The sequence below is a fragment of the Leopardus geoffroyi genome, chromosome C1 (assembly GCF_018350155.1).
Source record: "Leopardus geoffroyi isolate Oge1 chromosome C1, O.geoffroyi_Oge1_pat1.0, whole genome shotgun sequence".
NCBI lineage: Eukaryota > Metazoa > Chordata > Mammalia > Carnivora > Felidae > Leopardus > Leopardus geoffroyi.
The window spans coordinates 183,825,520-183,853,263 of record NC_059328.1 but is presented as its reverse complement, the minus strand read 5'-3'; the positions used below and the strand labels follow the sequence as shown (position 1 = coordinate 183,853,263).

At 42.6% G+C, this 27,744-nt stretch overlaps 1 protein-coding gene and 1 long non-coding RNA gene across 12 annotated transcripts in view; one reads left to right on the top strand and one right to left on the bottom strand.

The window, feature by feature from the left end:
• Window positions 1-27,744, top strand: part of ANKRD44 (ankyrin repeat domain 44) — a 343,429-nt gene that overhangs the window by 18,381 nt on the left and 297,304 nt on the right. The window lies entirely within an intron of this gene.
• Window positions 7,351-9,642, bottom strand: LOC123599268. The gene is made up of 2 exons (XR_006713077.1): window positions 7,822-9,642; window positions 7,351-7,595 (listed from the first exon to the last, which is right to left on the bottom strand). It is a non-coding gene; the product is annotated as an uncharacterized LOC123599268 (long non-coding RNA).

The following is a 27,744-nucleotide window of genomic DNA, read 5'->3' as shown; positions in this document are numbered from 1 at the left end:
AGGAAGTGACTTTTTTTTTTTAAAGTTTATTTATTTTGAGAGAGAGAGACAGGCAGAGAGAGAGGGAGAGAGAAAATCGCAAGCAGGCTCTGCATTGTCAGCATGGAGCGCAATGCAGGGCTCAAACTCACAAACTGCGATATCATGAGCTTAGCTGAAATCTAGAGTCAGATGCTTAACCCACAGAGCCACCCAGGCGCTCCAGGAAGTGACTGTTAATGTGGGTTCTTGGTTTAAGTCTCTAGTTTAGTTGAGCCCAAGGGAAGCAGAATATGCTTCCCACCACTGATCCTGGGTAGACAGAAGGGAGGGCCACCCCAGGCCATCTACTGATGCTTATGAGCACCTCTGCAATGTTTTTACTCCCAACTTCCACTCCCAAAAGGTTTTTGCAAACAATGTATCCCCTTGCCCATTTTTTAGGTTGACATCTGAAGTTTTCCATCATAAAGTTAGAAAGGTACAAAGGATATGTATCACTCCTGGCATAACGTAAATATTGACTTTTAAAATGAAAAGGTGATATCACTGTTTGGATTGTATTGAATGGAATTTAAACGCTGTTGTGATTTGATGTGCCCCATCATCACTTACAAAACACACGAGCAAGCTCTTCCTTAATAGTTGGAAATTTTACATTGTTCCCTTTTCTCCTTGAGTTCAATACTTCCATTCCACTTCCTCACACAGAATTTTATCCAAATATAGTACATTTAAAAAGCCCCAATTATCCTCTGGTACTTTGCAATAAAAATATGATCCTAAGGTGCTAAGAGTTATATAAATTCCTGGATTGAGTTTCTCTTTGTAATAATTATTATACTACTATTTATCAAAACATAAATATATCACAAAGATTGATAAATTATTAGTAAAACATGCACAAGTTAAACATTCTTATTTGAGGTGTGTTTCTTGATTGTTTGATGAGGCTTTGTTTCCTGGTTTAAATTAGTTCATGATAAAGGAAGTTAATGGAAGGAAAGGAGGTGTGAATTAAAGGAAGTTCTCCTGACTCACATATCTTGAACGTGCCCTTTCTCTACCAGACATTTTTACACCTTAGGGACAGTTCCCTTGGTCCAAATCAGAATGGGTGAGAAGTAAGTCTACTTTTTGAGGGAAGATCATGAAGAGGAAAATGGGAAACAACAGCAGAGTGATGCCTCAGCCACAAACACATGACTTTTAGCAATGTGGACATATGGAAGTGGAGGTCTGGAACGTGATACCCACAAAATAACCCGTGCCTGCAAACCTCTTGCAAAGTCTTCATGGGCTCCAGGGGTCCAAGGCCGCCTGGGTAAAGCTCACTACTCTAGAGAGGCAACCTTGGATGGGCTGATGTCATCACAGCTGGTGGCCTGCATTCCCCTGCCCCTGTAGCCCCATCAGTTGGCCAAATATGGGTCACTGGGTCACCTCAAGTGTGAATGACAGACACACTAGTCAAGTGTCATAGGCAATACAGATTGCTTTTGAAGGCTGTGCTTGCATTTTTGAAAAACTAGACTAATATGTGTTAAAACTTTAACTTTTGAAGGTAAGGTGGAGGGATATGTAGAGGTCTTTATATATGTTCTCAGTTAAACATGTTGTAAATTAACTAGCCTTTAATTAACTAATTCATTAACATTTCTTTCATGATCTCTGTGTTTCTTTTTTTTTTTATGCTTATTTTTGAGAGAGAGAGACAGAGAGAGAGAGAGAGAGAGAGAGCATGAGTTGGGGAGGGGCAGAGAGAGAGGGAGACAGAGAATCCTAAGGAGGCTCCAGGCTCTGAGCTGTCAGCACAGAGCCTGACACAGGACTTGAACCCATGAACCACGAGATCATGACCTGAGCCGAAGTCGGATGCTTAACTGACTGAGCCACCCAGGAGCCCCATCATGATCTCTGTGTTTCTGCAGGACAATTATAGTATGTCAATACTTGATGATAAGTTGGTTTTGTGTGTTGGAATATTTGGGCAGCTTATCTCTGCAACTTTTGAAGCTTTATTTGGTGTTCATGAAGACTTCCTCTTGGGCATGTTGAATCAGGTCTCTACGTGCCCTCCTTATGTTTCACTCTGTGCAACTGATTGAGTAATAGCAGGATGTCAGTAATGGTGTTCCTCATTAGATTTTAAAATTTAATTAGAATTTGATGTATTGGAAAGCTAATTTCTTCTTTTTTAAAAAAATTTTTAATGTTTATTGTTTTTATTTTTGAGAGAGAGACAGAGCATGAGCAGGGGAGGGACAGAAAGAGAGAGGGAGACAGAATCTGAAGCAGGGTCTAGGCTCCAAGCTGTCACCACAGAGCCTGACGCAGGGCTCCAAAACTCACAGACCCCGAGATCATGACCTGAGCCGAAGTCGGATGCTTAACCTACTGAGCCACCCAGGCGCCTCAGAAAGCTAATTTCTTATATTTGAAGACCCAGATCCTGCTTTATACCTGATCTTTGACAAACCAGTTGCTTGCAGGAGTACATCTGACAGCAACTTTGGTTTGTTTAATTCCTGAATTGGCTAACACGTCCCCTGATTTTGTAATTGAGAATTTATATTCTACTGGGCAGTTACTTTACAAAAAACGAGGTGAAATATCTGGATATAAAATTCAGAGTGATGTACGTTTGCACGTGTATGTTGAATGGATCTGTCTGGCTTTTCCGTGCAATGCCGCAGTGCTTTACCAGCATTGAAAATGGTTCTTCGAAGAGAATGCTGGGATCTGATGACTAGCATTGCTGGTTCCTCTCTTGCTCAGCTCCAGACCAAACAGAAACATGCATCCTCTGCCAAGTATTCTGTGACGTCACAAGGCAGGCCCTACAGCACCGTGGCTTTTTCTTACACTTTTCCTTTTTGGGCTGCGGGAGATTTAACCTCTTTCTTGACTCTTCTGCCTCCTTTTTTTCAGTTAAGGGGTAGCTAATAGAGTATATAGGGCATCCAGTAGTATAAAATCCTTTTTTAAAAAAAATAGATTTTATTTTTAGAGCAGTTTTAGGTTCACAGCAAAATTGAGCAGAAGGTGCAGAGTTCCCTTATACTCGCTGCCCCACCTCACCCCTTCCACCCCCCACTATTTGCACCCAGTGCCAGAGGAGTGCGTTTGTTACATCCACGCACCTGCGCTGACACATCATTATTATCCAAAGTCCATAGTATACGTTAGGGTTCCCTCTTGGTCTCGGACATTCTGTGGGTTTTGACAAATATTTAATGACATATATCCTCCATTATCGTATCATACAGAGTAATTCCATTGCCCTGAAAATCCTTTGTGCTCTGCCTGTTCACCCTCTGTCCCCGCTAGCTCCTGGCAGCCACTGATCTTTCCATTGTCTCCATAGTTTTGCTTTTTCCACAATGTCATGTAGTTGGATAGATTCTTTTTAAAAAGGATATAATAGGATAAGAAAATTTGGGAACTTCAATGAATCTCAGAGAGTTTCTATTATGTGGCCTTTTCATGCTTATCAAAATTTGGTATTTTCCAACAGTTTGAATGGAAACCAACTTGTTCAGCTTCACAAGCAAAAAGGTACTTTGCATTGTTTAAAGTCAGCTTAGATATCTCTGGGAGAAGCATTAAAAAAAAAAAATTCAAGGTGGAGGAAGTAGAAGGACATTTTTTTCTGTCCTTAGAAATTCCTTAAAGAATTCTTTAAGTCAACTTTGGTTGCCATTTTGATAGCATTTTGGGAGATCCTGGATTAAATAAAAAGGGATTGCTTTCAAATTGAGAGAACTGGTATTAAATAGAAACAGGCTCAGGTGGAAGGTGGAACTGGAATCTATTGGGGCAAAGATGTTTAGAAAGGATAATGTGCTTTAATGGTGCCATTGGGGAACTCTTGTAGAGCAGCAAATGTACCCAGGTGCAGTGGTCAAATGGAAGTGTTCTCTCCCTTGTGCAGAACGGGTCAGCTTACCATTTTACTTTGTAAATTAAGGGGGTAGTACTCTCAGACTCTCCCAGAGCTAGCTGTGGGTCAGGCTCTTCATGTGGGAGATGGAATGGTTGAATTGCTTGCACTGGTACTCAGTGATGAAGCTGGCAGAGGGTTCCCAGAAGTGACTACATTAAAATCTCTTCTTTTTATCAGAATCTGATACTATGTCATTGTATTGATTGAAAACATTTTTTTTAAACATTTATTTAATTTTGAGAGACAGAGAGGAGCAGAACATGAGCAGGGGAGGCTCAGAGAGAGAGAGGGAGACACAGCATCTGAAGCAGGTTCCAGGCTCTGAGCTGTCAGCACAGAGCCCGATGCGGAGCTTGAATCCACGAACCAAACCATGAGATAGTGACCTGAGCTGAGCCGGCGCTTAACTGACTGAGCCACCAAGGCGCCCCATCATTTTATTGATTTTTTAAAAGCTCTGTACAGGTTCTCTATCAGCCATACATGGGTTTTTGTGTTCTCTCCTTTTTGTTTTTCTATAATCCATTTAACCAGGGTTTATTTAAAAAAAAATTTTTTTTTAACGTTTATTTATTTTTGAGACAGAGAGAGACAGAGCATGAACCGGGGGAGGGTCAGAGAGAGGGAGACACAATCTGAAACAGGCTCCAGGCTCCGAGCTGTCAGCACAGAGCCCGACGTGGGGCTCGAACTCACCGACCGCGAGATCATGACCTGAGCTGAAGTCGGCCGCTCAACCGACTGAGCCACCCAGGCGCCCCAAACCAGGGTTTATTTTGCAGGAACTTGTGAAGGGGGCATGCCCGAGACTAACAAACAGTCCAAGTCTTTAGGGCTGTGACACTAGGCTGTTAATAGCGTAAGAGACTCTTGGTGGTGGAAGTAAGTCATAAAGCCACAGAAGGGTGTAGGTTCTTGTGAAAGTAAAAATCTACTTAGCATGTTTATGAGAGAGGAGCAGGAGTCATTGCTCCATTAGAGCCAAGCAAGCATTAAAGCTCCAACATCCAGCTAGACTATTTCCCATAGTTTAGCAAATCACTTTAACCCATGGCTTCCCACACTTTGCACCGTTTTCTCCAGTTGCTCTATCACAGGCAGGGCTGCTGTGTATGGATCATGACCCAGAAGAGGAACAGGTTGGAGCTCCATGCCACAGGTAGCATTTTATGGCATTGGACCTGTTCCATTGATTAACTCTTAGCCTCCATGGTCCCAGCCACATTCTCACAGGAGGAGGGTTTGTGGAACTTGTTGGTGGACATTTTGCAATGTGACTCACCAGGGGCCATAGGCCTTATGTAACTCAAACTCTAACTTTTCATCACTTCCTGCAGAATGTGTTGTAGAAGGATTGAGGGATTTGGCTAGAGGCTGGTGGGTGATACTCAAACTCACTCAGGATGTGAAGTTCCTGGGTGGGCTTTGAGATGCACATTTCTTGGAGTGCCACAAAACTGAAATTTCACCACTTCTGTCTTATGAAAAAGGCCCTGCTTCACTAGCAGAAAATAGATTTCTATTGTGGGTGTTGCTGGTCTTTATATCTTAAAATTTAACAACTTAAAATTGTGTAAGGAATCATTTCTAGGATTTCATTTAAATACACATGTAGTTTTTGACCACACGTTGCCTTAATTTCTTGTGAGATCTTGTGGTGGTAGGTTGCTAAGGTTGTAGAGAAATTAATGGGAAAGTTACAAAATACAAAAGAGTAAATGCCATATATCATTTTATGATGATGATGATATTATTATTATTTTTTTTATTTTTAGAATTAGGAAAAGGACTCCATTGTTCAGTTTTCGTGGTAAGGCAATTCGGACCTGGTCGTAGGATATGGATATTCTGGGGGAATGATAGTTGGAAACCTCTAGAACAAATTGCAGGGAAAGCTCAGAGAAATCCTGATAGCCTCCCAGAGGCCCAAGGGACTTTCATTCATTCTCTTCATGCAGTTCTTTGATGTTGTTTGTAAATGCATTTCACTGAAGTGAGTTGCATCTCTTAATGTCTGTCCATGTTTGTAGGTACTTTGGGAGTTGATCTTATATGAAATGAACATGTTACACATTTGTTCATGTGAGGTTACTTTATTTTCTCCAGAGAAATGTAGATATTTCAATATTATAAATTATATGAAAGCATCTTAGCTTTAGTTTGCCTGTACCCCTCAATCCAGCAAGGAGACAACATCCTGGACATTTTTTTGGAGATAACTGTCTTGCAGTCAATTCATTTTCTTCCTCTTGGCGAAATGGGAGTTACTTTGCTTAATTAAAACCGGAAAACCATTGTCAGCCCTTGTATAAGGCACCAACCCCTAGGTAGTTCACATCAAATTTCTTTTGAGGCTGGTAATTTTCAAAGCCAGCAATAGGATGTAAAGTAAGTCTTTTGCTGAATCTAGCAGCAGATGTGTTTGGAAAGTGAGGAAATGATGTTGCTAACTTGCTAACTGTATTTTGAGGGATAATGTGATGGGGTGTAGTTTGACTGGTATTTCCTCTTTTAAAGAAATGCAGGCAAAGTTTTTCCTTGGAATTTAAAATGTATATATTACTCTAAAAGCCTCCTGGGAATTTGAAACTGCTACTTGCTTGCTTATAACTTTCCCTCATTTTGTTCCCAGCAGTGGAAGGAAAGTTTAAATCTTGTTTCAATCTGTGGTAAACTTTCTACAGCATGATACTTGTTGGTCAGTGTTAATTCTAAATCAGTGTTCTGTCTGAAACCGTATAAAATGATTCTGATACAATTGTAGACACTAAAACGTCTACCATGTTTTCCAGTGGAATGTTTTTACTTGGAGGCATTGGAGAAAGGCTGAAGGGGCATGGGGAGGGACTGTTACTGCTCGTGTGTGTGTGTGTGTGTGTGTGTGTGTGTGTGTGTGTGTGTATTTTGAATGCTAAACTGAGCTCAGTCATATATGAAGATTGGATAAAGGTAGTTCAGTTCAGAGAGTTCCAGGTGGGGATGTTGGAGTGGTTTTGATGGAGCACGATGAATCCTGGGTGTGTGGGGCAGATCCAAGGACCACCCCGGGAACACAAAAGGCATGACGTTGGGAATTTTAGCAGGTTTGCAGGAGAGGGATTGAGCCCAGCTTTTTACTTTCCTTTTACATCCAGGAAGAGTTTTCCTTTTACATCTGGGGAGAATGAAGATGAAACAGTTGGAGTGGAATGAGCAGTAATTAAAATAGATGGTGGGTAAAATGGTGGAAGTGGGTAAGTTCTCTGAGCAAGAGGAGAAGCCAGATGGATGATCAGTGAGAGAAGCCCCTACTTTTCTATGCAGAGAACACACTAGGGCCTCTGCTTTTATGAATTAAAAACATAGCAGCTTTCAGATGATTACTTGGCAAGTTAACTAGTGGTGTTCTATATCTATTTTATATCTGAATTATTTTTATAATTCTCTTGGTAGTTTTTTTTTTTTTTTTTTTTTTTAAGAGAGGGAAACATCATTGGAATACTTCTATGGAAGAGTATCTTTTGTGTAAGTTTCTAAGTGTCACTCAGATTCCCCCTCACCCAGGTTCGTTTCTCCCACGTGGAGACTGGTGGGAGAGTTTGGCGACCCCTGTCTCAGAACTTGGTTACCCTTCTCTGACACAGCCCAGGTGACACCAAACTATACTGTTTAAATTTCCTTACAGTAAGACCTAATCAATTTAAACGTTTATTTATTTTTGAGAGAGAGAGAGAGAGAGACAGAGCATGAATGGGGAAGGGGCAGAGAGAGAGGGAGACACAGAATCGGAAGCAGGCTCCAGGCTCCGAGCCATCAGCCCAGAGCCCGACGCGGGGCTCGAACTCACGGACCGCGAGATCGTGACCTGAGCTGAAGTCGGACGCTTAACCGACTGCGCCACCCAGGTGCCCCAAGACCTGATCAATTTAAAAAGCCCATTATGATGAATTCCCTTAGGAACAAACAGAATGGCATACAATTCATTTTTCCACTCAATAAATATTTATTGAGTCCTGTATATTTCATGTCATCTCTGGGCAGAGCCCCTAGATATAGTCTGTATTGACATTTCAGTATTAATCTTTGTGTTTCCATATAAAGCAATTCAAATAAGAACTAATAGTGAAACAATGACTAGCATGATGTGCCTTTTTAATTATAGTAAATATTTAATGTTTCCCTACAAAAGAATTGTGTTCATAACGGAAACTCAACTATTGAAAGCCCAACAAATTAAGTACTTGGATGACAATACTTGTCAAGAAAATATATATTTTAATAATTGGTAACAATTTCTCAAAAAACGCTTAAAGTAGCAATGAAGTCATTGGGATCCCTATTACCAAAGTGGATATTTAAAATTACATTTCTCTCTTGCAGCTGTGTTTACAGCAATAAAGGGGCAGTAAGGGTCCGGGGAAGGTAAAGCTTGGCAACTGTACCAGGCTTATGTAGGCCAGGGCAATGTCTGAAAAGGGAGGGGTGTGGAACTTGGTATGGAGAGATTTCCAATATTGTGCTATTCCAAAAAGTAGCTCAGTGATATCAAGATTGTATTTACTTAACTCCAGCACCAAATGTGGTGGGTTTTATGGAAGGGAAAACACCGTTAATGACTGTCTTTCCCACTTGGCCGCATCTATCTGTGGACAATATGCTGTATCCCCAATTCATTGAAAGGAAAGGAATGTTATTCCTGGAAGTATTTTTATGAGCCTGGAGAGCCCATGTTGTGAACAGAACCAGGGCTTAGGAATTAATGTAGAGAAGATTCTAGTAGTCAAAGACTTTTTCAATAAGGAAAAACATAATCTTAGCTGGAGAGGTTTAGGAAGATAGTAGCAAGATAGAATAATGGAAGCAGAAAGGATAAATATGTTGGGAATGGATTGGTAACATGCAACTGTTAATTGTAAGTTAACCTGTTAATTAGTGGTTGACTAACATGGGTAGCTGTGTTTATCAAGCGATAGTGATACTCCTTGGCAGCTCTTAACTTTTTCAGCAGTCAAGGCAATGAAAGAACAGTTCCTGGCCCACTGAAATGTCATCGGTGTGGCCTGTCAAGACCGTGAACATGGCACAGCAGTGGCTGAAGGCTTCCACACTCCGTCTCTGCCTCCGCATAATCTGCCCCAACAGACCTTAAACCGTGGAGTCAGCTCGAAATCTCTCCATTTCTCTGTTGAGTTTGTGGTTCAGGCACAGGTAACTGAAAACAGATGTGCTGAGTGCAAACGGCTAGCGTTCCTGTTGAGCTCTTGGTGATGGGGGATGGGGAGCGAACTGTGCCTTTTGCAAACCTTTGTGCTTTTGTTGTGTGTGCAGTTTTCCCATCTCAGCAGTCTCGGTCCACATTCTAGCCAGATGCTTTCCTTTTTGTTTCTTGGAGGCACTGCTGCTGAGGTGGAGGGGAGCCTAGCCCCCTTATTCTTCACACTAATCTTTTTTTTCCCTGTTGCCGGTTTCCTGTCTGTAAACTGCACATAGCCTCCTGGGACCCAGGGTGATTTTTTCCAACCTAGCAATCGCCTCTTATGATTCTTCTGTTAAACACTCATTAAGCTGTTCAACAGCCCTAGGGACAGAGTGAATTGGCAGACCTGTCACATGCCCGGGGTTAAAAGAGAGGGCAGTGATTGGACACCAAGGAAGAGAAATAAGATGGTTTAGAGACAGAAGTATAGCATAAACCCTAAGTCCTAGGGAGGACCAAATTCTTAGGGTGGTGATTGCTGAAGTGATGGCAACAAACCTCATGGCACCATGAGAGGGGAGCAGGGGAGATGCTGGGGAGGAGGCAGTGTTCCCGGGGTTCACAGTACGGCTGCGGCAAGGTGGGAGCATGTGGAAGCAGAGAAGCCACAGTGCAGGACAGCCCGTGTACAGGGCGGGCCTGTCACTCTCATGGCAGTCGGGAGATGGGGGTGAGGAGAGTGTCCAGGGAGGGATGTTTCCTGAAGAGCAGCTTTGTGGAGGATATGTGATTTGAGCTGTTGTTGTTGTTGTTGTTGTTTTTTAAATTTTCTCAGTGTTTATTTATTTTTAAGAGAGAGAGAGAGACAGAATCTGAAGCAGGTGCCAGGCTCTTAGCTGTCAGCATGGAGCCCGATGCAGGGCTTGAACCCACAAACCATGGGATCGTGGCCTCAGCCGAAGTCAGACGCTTAACCGACTGAGCCACCCAGGTGTCCCAACCTGGTTTTTAAATGCCTCATGGTAGAAGATTGACAAACTGGGAAGAAAGGGGGTGGGGGCATTTGGGGTGGAGCTCAGCAATGCAAGAGAGAAGAGGTGGGGGGTCTCTGTGCAGGATTTCCAGGACTGGTTTGACTGGAGCAGAGGGTTTGCACAGGAGCTGCGGGAGGTGGATTGGAGAGAATGGACTGCGGTGTGCAGGCCCCCTGGAAGACGTCTAGGAGGTGTGGATTCTGAGCAGAGCCACAGAAGACTTGATCAGGTGTGTGGGTTGTGCAAAGTTGTGTTTTAGGACAAATAATCTAACCATGATATACAGTAGAGAAGCAATGACTTATTTACTGCCTAGACTGTGCAATACAGTTTCTCAGCCATCTTCCAGTTAGAAATGCATTTTCATTGTGTACAGGCAGGGCCCCTGGCATTGTATTAGGAAGTGACCCTCACAGTCTTGTTAGTTAGGAGAGGGAAATGCTTTATCACCTTCTCTTAAATCCACAGAAGCAATATTTTATCAGTCTTTGAAATGTGGTCTGAATGATGGATATGCAATCGTCTCTTAAATACAGCACTGCTAAGCTCAGCCCTGCAATCATGTGGTTATGAAATATTACCCAGCCTGAAACCAGAAGAAAAAACCCTTGAGCAGCCTGACCTGCTCACAACACACCATATGAGAACCTAACCTTTGAAGGGACATGGAAAAACTGGAGACTGCATGAAATGCAAATGAGAATTCCATGTGGAGACATTCTCCTCTCCGAGTTTTTGGTATTTTCTTCTCTTGAATGTTTGCTCCAGACCACACCACCTGTTTCTGCTCCAAATGTTTCCAAGGCCAAAAGTCTCTGCTCTGAGATTTGAGGCACTTGCTTGCTGGTGACCCGCATTTCATCCCTGAGGGAAGGGAAAAGGATGAAGAGAAGATGGGCAGAAGGGACTTTTAGTCTTTTTGTTAATAAAAGTTAGGGCCACAAAGCAGTGCCTTGATTGGAAATCTTCATCCAGAAACGTCTGGTCTCCTGGCAATGTACCTGGAAGTTGGAGGGGCCATGGGAAAAAGGTATAATACGTTGGTGTTAGTCTTGCTCCAGCTTAGCAGAAGAAATTCGCATTGCCCACGATAATGCACAAAGTAGTTTGGTCCTGCCTTACCTGCATTATCTTTGCCAGGTCAGCGTAAGGCTGATCCAAAAGAAGCCTGAAGTCTGATTTTGACTGGTTACCACTGGGTAACCCTGCTGAATGTGGCTGGTCAAACCACAGTTTTATTCATTGCAGAAGCCAGGTCTTCTTCAGACTGTGGATCTGGGGTTTTCATCATGGCAAGACCATAAATCAACAGAGGGAAGGAGCAATGTGGAGCCAGTGAATTTTCCTTAGGGTCCTGCAGACAGAGGAGTAGCCATTCATCTGTCTCTGACCTGGGACCTCGTATCCCTTGTGACATATTCTGACTTCCCCTTTGGTTCACCAATCTCATTTCACACTCATGAAATGTGAAAGTCTTCTCTGTTTTCATTTCAGTCTCTTTTTCCACGGATAATGTAGTAGCCATTACACGTTGGCTTATAGACTCTTTATTCTTTTTTTATATATATATATGTGTTTATTTTTGAGAGAGAGAGCAAGAGCACATGAGCAGGGGAGGGACAGAGAGAGAGAGGGAGACACAGAATCCGAAGCAGGCTCCACGCTCTGAGCTGTCGGCACAGAGCCTGATGTGGGGCTCGAACTCACGAACCGTGAGATAGTGACCTGGGCCGAAGTTGGACGCTTAACCGACTGAACCACCCAGGCGCCCCATATAGACTCTTTATTCTTAAGTGATATGACAAATCACTGATTTAAAGCATACATGGAACTTACCCTGTGTTATTGGGGGCCCCTCCATTGCTTACTGTGATTGCCCCACTCCCAGGTCACCCTCAGCTGCTCTCATCTTCCCACCCCTCCTACCCCGCCTTTCCAAAGGGCTTTGGAGATATTCTAGGTGGTGTGGTCCCCAGGTCAGTGGAAACAGCACCACTGCAAATTGTTTGAAATGTAAATTTTAGGGCCCCACCCAGAATCTACGGGCTTTGGAAACTCTGGGTGCAGGCCCAGCCTTCGGTGTTTTAACAAGCCTCTTAGGTGATTGTGACGCAGACAACATTCTAGGTGTGTGTGTTTTTTTAAAGTTTCTTTTTAGTGTTTATTCTTGAGAGAGAGAGAGAGAAAGAGAGAGAGAGAGAGAGAAAGAGACAGAGTGTGAGCTGAGCAGGAGAGGGTCAGAGAGAGAGGGAGACACAGAATCTGAAGTGGGCTCCAGGCTCTGAGCTATCAGCACAGAGGCCAATGCCGGGCTCAAACTCACGAGCAGTGAGATCAGACCTGACCTGAGCCAAAGTCGGACGCTTAACCAACTGAGCCACCCAGGCACCCCTACATTCTAGGTGTTTAAAAAACAGTTAACAACCAATGGCTTATGAAGAGCCTTGATCTTTCCCTTTTCAGTGATAAAAATAAGTTTTGTATCTACCTGGATGTACATCCAAGTTGTAGAATAAAAACAGAATCTGATGCATTTCATCTTCATTCTATTCATTGTTGACAATTTCTGTATTAGAATGGGGAAGCTTAGCACTTGGCAATTTAACAGCTAGTTAAACACCACTTAACCCCTTAGCACTAGCCAATTGCTTTTCCTCCAAGCCTGTTTCCCTCCCCACCTTCCCACCAATACCCTCCTGATTTGTGCAGTCACTCACTATTAGGCTAATTTGCTGCTCTGGAGACTGTGTTAAGGTGGCTCTCTGATTAGGTGGGAATTGATTAAGCAGAAGCTGCTTTATTCTGTTGCTAGGTCAGTGGAAGCAACGAGGAAGGTCTCCTTCCCAGCCGCCTTCCATTTTGCTATTGCCTCAATTAGGTTGCTTTTCTGTGATTCGTGGCTTATTAGCATTGGTGACTCCTGCATGCCCATTTTCCTCCTAGAGCCTTTCCAGCTGTATGTGAATAATACAGTAATAATATTAGGAGTCCCTAATAATGATAGTTTCTTGTTGTTGTCCTGAATGCTGGTGACAGGTAAAAAGCAAGATGAAAATGCAGCTTTTGGATAGAAATCATACTTGTTGAAACTCCTTGGGCCTTTTCCCATACTCACCTCCTCTCCCTTCCTTTGGACCAGGTCCTGAGTATTATTAGCTGGATGGTTAAGCCCTGTCCTTTGGGCTGTGCGGCCTGAGTTTGAAACCTTGAGTTAAGTTACTTGACTTCTCTAGGCATCAGTATTTTCTGTTGAAAGACCTGGGCAGGAAGGGTATTTACTCCAGAGGGAGTAGCTTGGTGTTTTGATGGAGATAATACATGCAAAGGGCTTCTGCAGTAATGCTCCCCAGAGATGAGGCTCCCTCTCTTACTGTTTCTCAGACCCTCACTCCAGTCAACCCTCTTCTAGACACCCCTTGTAGGCTAGTGTCTCCCTTTCTTGAATTCTCTAGGGTGAGAATAGGCACTTAGTTGGTTTCTTTTCCTGGCACTTGACAATTATGCTCCTGATGTTATACTTAAAATTTTGCCCTTCCCTTTTAGACCGTGAGCACCCCAGGCTAGGTGATGGCTTGGTGCACCCTTTCTCCTCTGTAGCTGTGGCTACCAAGCCTGGGTGAGCATCACATTCACCTGGGGAGCTTTGGAAAAAATCCAGATTCCTGGGTTCTAGCCTCAGAGAACATTTTGGTGAGTTGGAATTTAGGAACATAGATTTTTAAAAAACGCAGTATATTTATATTTTAAGTAATCTCTTTGCCCAATGTGGGGCTTGAACTCACAACCCTGAGATCAAGAGTCACATGCTCTACTGACTGAGCCAATCAGGCTCCCTGTAAGAACCTAGATTTTTTAATGATTGCCACAGATGTTTCTGTGGCAGGTGGGCCTCAGACCCCAGTTTTAGAACCAATTCTGTGAGGCAGTAGTTTCCAACTCTGTCACATTCAACATCCCCTTGTATATGTTTTGCAACATCCTCTTTACTTCCTGAAATGAAACTCATAGATAATAGACCTCACTTACACGCAATATTAAAAAAAATCACAAGACTCCAACTGTATATAAAGGAGGAAAAAATGAAAATAATTTATAGCTTATATTTTAATATGTATACAGCTACATTAGAAGACATAATGAAATAATCAGATAAATTAGGTTTAAGAAATATTCAACTGGGTATTATCAATAATTTTATGTATAAAGCCTTAGAAATAAGGGCTAAATAAATCTTTTTATGTTTATCACTAAGAATAAGACAACTATAAATGTAGACCAATATAGGTTTGTTACAGAGGTGACTCAGTAATCATGAGTGACATTCCTGAAACTGTCATCATTTTTGGAGATGACAAAAAATTCTTGGTAAAGTTCTGAATAGAATAAATACATCCTCTCTTGATTTATAGGGTAATCAAATTCCTAACAAATTTAGTGTATTTAGAACTGGACAACATTTTCTATGAAATGCATAGTAAAGATCTAGACTCAATTATATAAACTTTGTTTCTTCACCTTTATGAAAGTTGTATGGGACATGATCAAGAGGGACCTTCTAGAGCATTGGAGGAGTCTAGCATTCCTACTCTCCCCTCCCCAGATTTCAACAGAGCCCTGCAACCACTGTAACAATCAAAAGCTCCTCACCCAGTTCCAAAGCCCCGAGCAGCAGTGCCACCATGTAGAATCACAGCTACAGCGATAGAAGAACCTAAACTATGATCAGTGCACAGGAGTCCTGTGACCTCCAGCAGGTTGCCCACAGGACATTGTGTTCTGTACGTATTTCGTGAATATGAATGAGTCACCAGACTTTGAATACCTGAAATAAATGGCATGTATGCAAAACAACAACAACAACAAACCCAGCAAAAGCAAAAAAAACAAAAACAAAAACAAAATTTATGGGTGTAAAGTTTCTTTTTTCTAAACCAGAATTGGCCTCTGCTCTTAGTCACATTATAGAAACCCTGGGGTACTTAAAAAAGCTCTGTTGCATGTTTGGTTCTCTGGAAGCAGATTCTGACGTGGAATTTGGGGTGTGAGATGCTCATCTAAGAAGGGAAGGAAGCACGACTGGGTAGAGGAAGAGGTTGTAAAGGTCTCAGCCAACCTGGTGGGAAGCCCTGCGGTGACTATTTGCAGTCACCGTGCCCTGCTTTGTGCCAGAATTGCAGGCCTCTGTCACCAGACGGGGATCGTCACATGCAGAAAGGCAGGAAGGGGTGGCCTGGGGAAAGCTGCTCTTGGCAGCTGAGGCAGACCCTGAGGGAGCTGGTAGCCGGAGGTGGTGCACTGCCTGCACCCCCAGTGGCTTTGGGTGGCAGTCCGCAGACAAAGAGGGATGTGGGCGGCTCACCTCCGGGCTACTACAGGGTTTGTGTACATCCTCACTCTGCCTCACAGTAACCCTAGGAGATAGGCGCTGTTATCATTCCCACTTCATAGATGAGGAAACTGAGGCTTGGGGAATTTTCACTCACTTTCCTGGTGTAAGTACCTAACTGGTGTCTCAGTGAGGACTGGATTCCGGGCCTTCCAAATGCCAGCTTCCCTCAGTGAGTTCACATGGGGTTGACAGTTTTCCCTCCCTCCCTCCCCTTTCCTGTGGCTGGTGGGAAGTGCTGTGGTCCTTGCTGGAGTAGGACACCTGAACTGCTAAGCCTGTCTCATTCATGGGTTTTTTTTTTTTTTTTTTTTTTTTTTTTGTGGTTGGATGAATAGCTTACAGGTTGATTGGCACAGTGAGGTAGAAATATCTGAGTTCTTTTAAATTCCCAGATTTTATCACTTGATCAGCTTAAGGAATTAATTAAAAAAAAATCCGTGACATGCCTGATTGCTGCTTGTTTTGTGATAAGATTTTCCTTCCAGGTTGTTTCTGGCATAGACAAGGACATTTGATTTAGGGGCTTTTGAAAAAGAGTGCCTTGGGCCTTCAAGATATCACTTCCCAGGCCCCAGCCAACTGGAGTTAGTGGGTGAACCTCTCTCTGCCTGGCAGGTGCCTAGGAATCTGAGGTGTACTCCAGGAAGCCCGGGCCCTCCAGGCACACAGGCCTGGTTCCCCGCCCCACTCCCTCTTCCTCTCTCTTGCCAGGCAGCTTTAGCCCTGGGCTCTCAGTGACCCATTGGAAAGGCTTTCAAATAATTTCCAGGTCTCCCAGGGAGAACTACTGTTTTTAATCAAAGGCAAGCCATTTCTGCTACTGTGTATTGGAATAACTGGCTTTTTAACAAATCAAATGAAGATGACTGCTAGGTTTGAGGTCGGTCATAGGCAAGTCCAGTGGATCGTAAGCATTATTAACTCCAACACATGAAATAAACACAAAAGGAGCACAGCTGTTAGTAGGATAGTTTAATGTTTTTGAGGCTAGAATTCTTTTAAAATAATTTAATTTTTAAAAATCACAAAAGATAGGGGTGCCTGGGTGGCTCACTCGGTTAAGTGTCCAACTTCAGCTCAGGTCATGATCTCACTGGTTGGTGAATTCGAGCCCCGTGTCAGGCTCTTTGCTGCCAGCTTGGAGCCTGGAGCCTGCTTTGGATTCTGTGTCTTCCTCTCTCTCTGCCACTCCCCCACTCACACTCTGTCTCTCTCAAAAATAAATAAAGATTTTAAAAAATTAAAGGAAAATTACAAAAGATATACCCACTCTAACAATGAAATCTCCTGTCCCCTCCATTGCTGTCATACCGTTAAGGACATCAGTATCAACGGTTGTAGGCATTTCCTTCCTTACCTTTCCCTGTGCTTATTCAAATATGTACCAATATATTCACCCACATATTTTCCCCTTCTTTTTCAATAAAAATATTCTAAACATTTCATAAATGTCTTTATCCACAAAACAGTATATTATGGACACCCCTTCCCCAGGTCAGTACATAGTTTCATAATATTTCATGGAGTCGATGTGTCGTGATTTATTCAACCGTTTTCTCTATTAATGGGCATTCAGGTTGTTTTCAGTTTTCATTATTAAAAACAATGCTGCAGTGAACACCATTGGTTTTTTAAATTGTTAAAATTTTCAGTTTTTTATAATTTTTTAAAGTTTATTTTATGTATTTATTTAGAGAGAGAGAGCGCACACACAGCAGGGGTGGAAAGAGAGGGAGAGAGAGAGAATCCCAAGCAGGTTCTGCTCCGGCAGTGTGGAGCCTGATGCAGGGCTCAAACTCACGAACGATGAGATCATGACCTGAACTGGGATCAAGAGTTGGACGCTTAACTGACTGAGCCACCCAGGCGTCCCTGAACATCATCAGTTTTAATAGTGCTTCTGCAGGCACTGCGAAGCTGGGAATAGGGAGATGAACAAGACAGAGACGCTCCCTGCTTTCTAGAGGTTTGTAGTAGGGGGAAGCTGTGTATAAACAGGTAAAGCAATGCATAAAATAGGAAATAGCAGTTAGAAGTAAGGGCTCCGAGAAAAATAAAGGAAGATGCTTTATTAGAAGAAGGGTGTCTTTCAGGAGGTAGGTTGAAGCTGAGACCACGGGATCGAAGACACAGCTCTTTGGACACCTGCAGTAAGAGTGCTCCAGGTAAGGGAGGTTATTTTCTTGTGCTCTGGTCACTTATCAATGCAGTTTGCCAGACAACCTTATGCAACCGTTGTAGAGGTTCACACTCCACCCAGCAGTATATCACAGGCCAGTTTCCCTACACCTTCCTCAGCTTTAGGTGCTATTAGTTTTTCAAAATGTTGCCAATCCTACACATGAAAAATGGACATTTCCCTAAGTGCTAAAAGTTGGACAGCTTTTTCTGTGTTCATTGACCTTTTCACCTTTCTCTTCCTTCAATTGCTTATTCATTGACTTCTTCATTGCTTATTCAGTGACTTTGCCATTAAAAGAAATTGGGTTATCTAGCCTCTTCTGACCAGTGTGTAGATGCTCTTGGTTTACCAGAGCCTCGTGTGTCCTGAGTTATTTCCTCTTCATCTTACTGCTTCTGAGACTTCTTTTCCTTCAACATCAGAGAGATTCAGTCCTTGTTAATCCCTAGGGATTATGAACCTAAGGCTTTTCAGAGACCTAAAAACATGTCTGCAAATAAAGAAAAAATCAGTTTTTATTGGCTTCTTGAAATCTAAAAGAAAACTGTAAAATGAAGGTGGTATATATTTAAACAAATGCCTATAAAACATATAACTTATGTCAATCAGTCACAACTCAACTCAATATATAGTTATTCATAACTCAAATAAAAGTAATGTATACTGGGTGTGGGAGGTGGGTATATTTTTACATTTTTAATATGGTGTGGGATAGGACTTCTAAATGAAAAATGGTCTGTGGCTTCAGAGATTTAAGCCACCCTCATATCTCCCAGAATTCTTAAAAAGACAGCATTCTTTCTTGTACTTATCTCTCAGGTTCCTTGATTTCTCCTTTTCTTGTTCTGTCTTTAGTTTCTCTGTGTTATTACCTCCTGGTCATTTGGAAGTCTTCACTCGGATTCTGCGCCTTCCCACCCTGCCACTGGACTGACCTAGCTCAGTCTCTGATAGCCCCATGACCTAGTTCTCACCTTAGTTTGGAATTCTTTTGGGCTGTTGACCTTGCTGATTACTCCCTTTTGGAAGCTCTTCGGCTTTCTTGATTTTTTTTTTAATGTTTATTTATTTTGAGAGAGCGAGAGCGAGCGAGTACATGCAAGCAGGGAGAGGGGCAGAGAAAGAGAGAGAATACAATCAGGCTCTGTGCCACCAGCCCTACTTGGGGCTTGATCTCACTAACCGTGAGATCATGGTCTGAGCCAAAATCAAGAGTCACCGCTTAACTGACTGAGCCATCTAAGTGCATCTACTTCCTTGATTTTGCCCATTTTCTCGTAGTTTTCCTTGTACTTTTCTGATCCTTTCTCCTCAGTCCTTCACCAACTCAATGTTGGTTCCTTACAGACCCTTACCTGACTCTTTTCCTTGGCTAATTTCAGCAATTCCTTTGTCTTCAACTACCCTATTTGCTGCACACTGCTTCTAATCCTTTGTAGAGAAAAAAGAATATAAATTTTCAAAAGAATCTGCACATCCCTCCCACCACCACAAACTAAACAAAGCAAACCTTAAAAGATATTGCCTTAACCCAAGAGAGTACTTGAAAACTGTGATTTGCAGTTCATTACTAGGTTGTGAATGTAAGGGGCTGTGATTGCATTTCTAGGAAATAAAATAGAACAGAAAATATAATTTTATATCATGTGTAGTAAGATATTATTTTGTAAAATTTTTGTTAACAGTGTGTATTTGTGTGTGTCAGGACTGGTCTCATAACTGAGCCTTGTAAAAAAAAAAAAGTTAGGAATTTCAAGATGGCAACCACAGAGACCTTCACCATAAGTGGGGCCATTCTGAGCATGGGACCCAGTGCAGCTGCACACCCATGAAGCCATGGTGTTTATGAACTAGGTTCAAAGGTAAATTATTTTCTTACTATGGGTCACAGGCAAATATAAGTTTGAAAGCCACTGGTTCTAATGTGTGCCAAGATTCATGCAAAAGGGTCTCCATGGGGGCGCCCGGGTGGCTCAGTCGGTTAAGCGTCCGACTTCGCTCAGGTCATGATCTCACAGTCCGTGAGATCGAGCCCCGCGTTGGGCTCTGTGCTGACAGCTCAGAGCCTGGAGCCCGTTTCAGATTCTGTGTCTCCCTCTCTCTCTGCCCCTCCCCTGTTCATGCTCTGTCTCTCTCTGTCTCAAAAATAAATAAACGTTAATAAAAAAAAATTAAAAAAAAAAAGGGTCTCTATGGATTCCAAGTGTGAATTAGCTGGTTCCAGCTGTTTGTGTTCAGGCACTCCTCTCATCTGCTCACCTCCACCTTGCAGCTTTCTTTGTTCCTGCCTCCGTGGGCCCAGTTTCTGCTGTGTTGGTGCCCAGCTGATTATGTCTGGCTCCCGGATCTCAGCTTGGTCATCTTTAGTTGTCTGTCCCCCTGCATTGTGTAGCGAGTCTGGGGAAACACCCTTCCCGTGGGCCCCTGGGGGAATGGCTTGGACACTGCCTACAACGAAATACTAAGGTTTCTCTTACTTCCAATCCAGATGTCTCTTCTCAGTGTTAGTCTATTTATTACTTCTTAGAAATTATACCTGGATGTCCCTTATGTCCTTCCGACTCATTGTCCACCTCACCTTTCCATCTACCTCCAGACCTGCTCTGACTTTTTTATTCATGGCTTTGGTTAGTGTCACTACTGTTTACTCAGTTGGCCAAGCTTAAAACTGTAGAGGTTATTCTTTATTCTTCCATTCTTCCTTGTTTTCCACCTCCTCATATCCATCAGCTGCCAAGTCTTGTCGGCTTGGCCTCCTACATAAATGCTTTGAGTCTGTTTTCTCTTCTCCAAGTCTGGCAGAGAGTCTGACTCCTGGGCAGGGCATACAAGGCCCTTCACCTTGGTCCTCATCTGCATTCCATCCTCAGCTCTTACCCCACCCCAGCAACCCCTGCTCTAGCCACAGATCTGTTCCCCTAAGTTCTTGGGCTTCGTGAGCAACAGCACACCCTTCATTCCCCGGTACATTTGGAAATGTGTGGGGCATTACATTAGTTATCATGATGATTGGAGGTTGCTACCAGCAATTAGTGGGTGAGGTCAGAGATGGCAAATACCCTGCAGTGTGTGAGGCAGTCTCTGAAATGGGAAATTGTCCCACCCAGAACTGCGGGAGGCCACCCTGTTGAGAAACAGAATGGTACTGTTTCATGCTTCAGTCCTTTGTACCTGCCATTCCCTTGGCCTGAGATGCTCCTCTTCGACCTCTGCCTGCAGAACTCCTGCATAGTTTTTGAGTTCCAGTTGAATCATGCCACCTACTTTCTGAAGCCTCCTGTGCCCCTTTTCACGCCGAAGTTAATCAGTCCCCACACTTTGTTCCAGGGTGCTTGGACCTCCAGTGGAGCACTTCTTTGAGTGTGTCTTTCCTTGCAGAAGGGCTGGTCTTCTTCCACTTTGTACTCTCTGCAGCTAGCATGATGCCAGCAGGTAGTGGGTGTGCAATTAGGTAAAGAGAGTGGAACGGCTGAGGTAAATGAAACCATAGCTTTGCAGCCACACAGTTCTTGGATTGGGCTTTACTTGTTACACTTGAATTCTGTCTTCTCCTTCCTCCCCCACTTCTCCTCCCCCCCCCCCCCCTTTCTCAATTGCAGCCTTTCTAACTCTGGCATGCGCTTCTTCATTACTACAGATTGGCTATCTTCCATAGTTACAGTCATCTGCGGTTCCTCGAGGCATCTAAGAATTGAAATAGATCTTGGCCATCTTTGCTCTGGAGGTGTGATGGCAGGAGTCACAGCTCCTGTTTCCAAGGCAACAGCCTTCTGGTTATGAGTAGAGTGCTTTTCTTAGTGGATCTGCATTAGCAGAGAGGAATTTTAGGGCTTGTATCTCCGTATGCAAACTCTCCCTGCTTTATTGCTCATCAAAGGCCAGTTTACATGGAGAATTGAGCAGGGCAAGATATTACTCTGCTCTGGCAATTCTGAAACTTTTTATGGAAGCATACTATACATGTAGGAGAGAGCACATATAATAAGTATGCATCTCTGTGAACACACCCATGTAAATAGTACCCAGATCAAGAAACAGCACCCCACATTTAGTGGTTTTTCGTGGAAATGTTGAATATTTTTTCTAATGTGCATTTCTTATTTTAATTAAGAATCACATTTCTTCCCCAAACCAATCTAAATCTAAGATCTGCCATATAGATGCTTCTCCTCATGCATTTTCCCATTTTTAAATTTTTAATTAAAAAAAATTTTTTTTTAAATTTAAGATCATAGTACCTTATGTGTAAGTTGGTGCAAGTGGGATTTTGGAGTCAGATCATTCCAAAGTGAATCCCGTCTGTCATCCATGCTGTGCAACTATGTATTGCTTTTACCCTTCGGGGTCTCAATTTCCTCACCTGTAAAATGGAGATAATATATTTCTTTTGCAGGATTAAATTGAGGAATAAATGAGATAATGAATGTGAGAAATACCAGCATTTCTGTGCTTGGTTCACAGAAAGTCAATGCATGATAGTTTCTTCTCTTTTCTTACCCAAGGTTGAAAATTGTCAGAGCCTTCCTGGATAACTGTTATCACTCCATGATCTAGTTGCCTCCTCCTTCCCCTGACCCAATTTATCTCCAATGCTTGTCTCTCCAGGTCTGTCTTCCTGAACCATTATTGCTATATTTACTATTCCTTTCTCAAAAAGACAAATAGATTTTCAAGGCATGTATGTTAAAGCCTGGGGTAGGAGGACTTCAGAGGTGGTCTCCAGAGCCTCTGGCTTATCACCTATAACTGCCACCTGGAGAACCGTGTTACTTCACGGAATGAGTGTGTTGACCACACTGTAACACATGTAGAGAAGTGTTTGAGAGACATACATAGCTTTCTCCAGCCCAGTCTCTTGTCTCTTTGGTGAGCCTTAGGGTTTCTTTCCACTGCACTCAACCAGTGGCAATGTCCTCTCATTGATCAGCAGTTTGGGCATTTCAGACACACTTTGCCCTTTGGCCATGGAGAAAGTAATGCCCTTGGGCCATAGAGAAGGAGAGAGTTGGCAGCCCTAAGCCCCTCTTTTCCTGTTATGATCTGCTGGGTTTCTGAGCCTTATTCCAACTTGAGATATATGACACCTGGAGGTCCTGTACCATTTTGGCTTTGAGGATTCGAGGGGCTCTACTTTTAAATTTTTTTTTTTCAACATTTATTTATTTTTGGGACAGAGAGAGACAGAGCATGAACGGGGGAGGGGCAGAGAGAGAGGGAGACACAGAATCGGAAACAGGCTCCAGGCTCTGAGACATCAGCCCAGAGCCCGACGCGGGGCTCGAACTCACGGACCGCGAGATCGTGACCTGGCTGAAGTCGGACGCTTAACCGACTGCGCCACCCAGGCGGAGGGGCTCTACTTTTAACTCTGGGACTCTGTGTGAAGTCAAGTCTAATTCTGCCTTTGTGTTCCATGTTGGAAAATGGGGCTTTGGTTTTTTGTTCCTAAGTTATAATTTCTACCTTGTACCTAATCTGTTGACTCTTTCTCAGTTCCTCCCCTGGTGACTTTACTATAGCTCCTCTAGAATGGCTTCCTCCCTTGGAACCCCAGTGTTGAGAATAGGGTTTGCACTCCCTATAGACTTCTCCATACTCCTGGTGTTTTGTTTTAGACATCCCTACTCTAGCCCTAGACCAGCTGCTTACTTAGACAGCCACCAGTTATCCAGGGCCATAATTTCAACTACCCTGCCTAATGGAACGATTGTCTGTTAGCCACTGGAGATGCCACACTGAGATAGTGTGAGTTCCTTTAGTACCTCTTGTTTGGATCTTGGCTGTCTGACCTATTACCTATCCAGAACTAGGTGGAGAATCAGGAAGAAGTCTGAAAAACAGAGCTTGTAATCAGCCAGTCTTAGATGTCACAAGATCTAAGGATTACATTCTTTACTCCTAGGAGAAGACCTCAGACCCTCAGAGTTTTATACTCGTATCTTAGACAAACTGCTGTGGTTCTCTGGCTTTTAAGCGCACAGTAAATTAGAAATAGCCAATTATAGGTGTTAATAATAGGGAGAAATGACAATGCAACAGAAAGAGAAGGGTAGGAAAAATGACAAAAGTACGAAAGAGCTGAAAAATTATGTAAAATATTCTGGAGTGATTTAGTATTTTAAAGCATACTAAGAACATCTTTGAAATACAGGCTATACATAGTAGTACACTTTGCTATTGGCAAAATATGCTATTACAGCCCTTATAATCTTCTCAAGAAGGTAAGAAATACTACTATACATTTTAAGAAAATCTCCACCTGAAATGGCTAAAATAAGAAGCACTCCCACATTTATGAGGGTTAAATCTGTATTCTTTCCTCCACCTAATATTTATTGAGCACCTATTATGTCCCAGGTACTATTCTAGGTGCTGAAGCTGTATTACAAAGCAAGATGCAAAATTTCTGCCCTCTCAAAGACTAATCTAGAAGACTAGGCTATCCAGAGCAAGTAATTCTCCATGACCTGAGAGGGTCAAAGTTTTTTTTTTCTTTTTACTATTTTTAATAGATTATATGTAGGCAGTTTTTCTATGTTGTGAATAGATTAAATGGAAGAGATTATTTCTAGGACTTTCAAAATTGGCTCTATGAATGTCACATACCACGCTGAAAATCTCTTTGCAGGGGCTCCTGGGTGGCTCAGTTGGTTAAGCGTGCCAACTTCGACTCAGGTCATGAACTCACAGTTTGTGAGTTCCAGCCCCGTGTTGGGCTCTGTGCTGACAGCTCAGAGCCTGGAGCCTACTTCAGATTCTGTGTCTCATTCTCTCTCTACCCCTCCCCCACTTGTGCAAAAATAAATAAATGGAAAAAAAATAAAAAAAATTTCTTTGCAGCTTGACTTACCCTAGTTATTTCATTTTTCATCACAACAGGAAGTAGGAGGTGTGGCTTGTTTTTCTGCAGGTGGGGAAATGGTAGAATGGAGAAGTGTAGACTTGCCTGAGGTTGTACAGAGGTTAGTGGCACACTTCATTTCCTGTAGTGGAAGATTTCCCACTCCCAGGTTCAAGTCCCGGAGTTGGAGCCATCATTCAGTTTGCATAAAGAGAAAGTCCACATTTTAAATATGAAAGATGAAAAAAATGGAGTGATTTGTTTGTGTAATCAGTCCTAAAATGAATTCTTCACCCATGGCCTCTGGGTCAGGTAGCAGACTTGAGACTTCCTTGTATATTAGTGGCTTAACTGTCTCTCTTAAAGATGTAATTTCAACTGTAATTTTCTGCCCCCCGCCTTCTCTCCAGCATGCTTATAGAATGCTCGTAGCTGTTATCTGAGGCTTTCTAAATTATAAAAATGAAACAGCTACTGCAGCTTTTATTTTGGTCCCTAATCAGAAAAGACTGAAAATAGTGGTGTTTGGTGGAGAATTCTTTATTTTTTTTAGGCTTATTTATTTATTTGACAGAGAGAGAGAGAAAGGGGGGGAGGGAGAGAGAGAAAGAGAGGGAATATTCCAAGCAGGTCCTGCACTGTCAGTGCAGAGCTTGACATGGGGCTTGATCCCACAAACTGTGAGATCGTGACCTGAGCTGAAACCAAGAGCCAGACACTCAACCCACGGAGCCACCCAGGCACCCCATGGTGGAGAATTCTTTAGACTAACCTCTGGTTGGTCCTCTGAAAGACTGTGAGTTCATCGGCCAAGAGCTACCATCCCTCAGATAGGTTCTACTCACCCAAGCAGTCACTTTGCCATCCAAGCACAAAGTCTTACTTACATACAGCTTTCCCCTTGCCTGTATCCAGCTTCTGACTTTCTGCTTGGAGAGTGAGCATTTGATTTATTATTTTTTACTGAAAGTAATTTTTGTGAGGGGATATGTCATATGCTTGGCATTCTGGACTGATTTTTAATTCTCTCAAATCAAATATGCTTTAAATGTTAGCCTTTGGAAGATGTGATAAAATGCTTTTGCTACTGGAGTTCAGGTTGTGAAAACATAGGTGGTTTGGATTAGAACTCTTAGGTTATACTGCTAATAAAGCCACAAGGTTGAACTATTATCAAAAATTTTTCTTTTGTTCCTCTTTTTAATATCACGGAATTAAGTACTCCTTCAAGTATTAAAGGAAAGTGACATCCATTGGTTTGCAGTATCCTCATGGCAGAATTTAATATACTCTGTTCATAAATGGTCTCAATTATAACACTTTCTGCATATGAGAAATCTGCACTCAGGAGTTGAATCACAAAACAGAACACTCAGTCATTTTTCATTAGATAAAGCAGAGGCAGTAAAGAAGAGAGAGAGAGAGGGAGAGAGAGAGAGCGCCCAAGCTTTCATTTTAAGAAAGCTTTTACTTAAGGAAGTGCATTAGTGTTTCTGTGACTAAAATAAGGAAAAGCTACCTGGCATGTGGAATGGGTTAATAATGTGTTTACTCTTACTTGGGGTTTTGGCTAGAGTGAAGCTTGGGTTGATATTGGCCAGAGTAGCTCTGTGAGGACTCTGCTCTGCAGGAGGCTCCCTGGATTTTCTCAGTGTTTTTGGCTGCTGACTCTTGAACCATTTTTGTCCTCTAGCCAACCATCATTTTCGTTCTGTAAGCGGTAATGACTATTAAAAAATTGGGAAAGTTTCGTATCTTTAAAAAAAAATTTTTTTTTAATGTTTTTATTTATTTTTGAGACAGAGGGAGACAGAGCATGAGCAGGGGAGGGGCAGAGAGAGAGAGGGAGACACAGAATCCGAAGCAGGTTCCAGGCTCTGAGCTGTCTGCACAGAGCCCGATGCGGGGCTTGAACTCACGGACTGTGAGATCATGACCTGAGCTGAAGTTGGACGCTTAACCAACTGAGCCACCCAGGTACCCCTCGTATCTTTTAAACATATTGTATAATTCTATTTTTAAAAATACTTTCTTTTTTAAAGAGCAGTTGTAAATTCACAGCAAAAATTAAGAGGAAGATACAGAGATTTCCCATATACCACCTGTTCCCACATGGGCATAGCCTCCCCCATTAGCAGCATCCCTGATGGGCTTGTACATTTGTTGCAGTTGATGAATCCACACTGACACATTATTTTCTTTTAAGTTTTATTTATTTCAGTAATTTCTACACCCAACATGAAGCTCGAACTCATGACCCCAAGATCAAGAGTTGCATGCTCTCCTGACTGAACCAGCCAGATGCTCTGACATTGACACATTATGTTGTAATTTTTTTTTTAAAGAATCTATGAAATCTGACCTAGTAACTTTATCCTAAGTATTTTGTCCAGTTACCTGCAGTCACAGATTTCAGTTTCCTGAGCTGTAAAGATGTGATTTTTCTCTTTACTCTCAGGGGTCTGCAAGAGGTTAAGATAAGGTTCCCATTTTATAGATGATATGAAGTATTCCACTGCCCAGATATGTCCTGCCTTTTGATGGAGGCACGATAAGGGCAGAATGAGATCTTTGTTAGGTGGGTGAGGTGGATGCTAGGCCAGAAGAAAAGACTTTCCTCTTCTGAAAGATGCCCAAGTAATGGGTCGGAAAGCCACTTCTTGTTCTGGGTTACTTATCTTGATTTGGGAGATTATGAAGAGTGATACTAACAATACAAAAAGACTGATTTTAACATCAAAGTAACATTAAACACAATGGATGCAAAAAACATGGTGGGAAATTTCCTTCAAGAGATACAGGGTGCTTTCTGTTTAATAAGGAGCACATATCAAAAGATAGTTGTTGAATTCAAAGTACTTCAAGAGATGCATTAATAAAGATCCCGCTTTGGTCAAAATAACAACACAGAAGTTTATTTTACTCTCATCTATACTGGCTTGAGCATAAGCAGACCCAGGCTGAGAAGATAGTTCCATGATGTTGGGGATAAAGTTTCTTCCTCTCTCATTACCGTGCCCTCTCCTACCACACATCTTCCATCTTCCAGCTAACATGGTTGCTCTACTTTCTACCATTGTGGGAGTTAGAAAAGGGAGGGCAACCTCCTTTCCTTTTAAAAGCATGACCTAGGGATGCCTGGGTGGCTCAGTTGGTTGGGCGTCTGACTCTTGATTTCAGCTCAGGTCATGATTTCA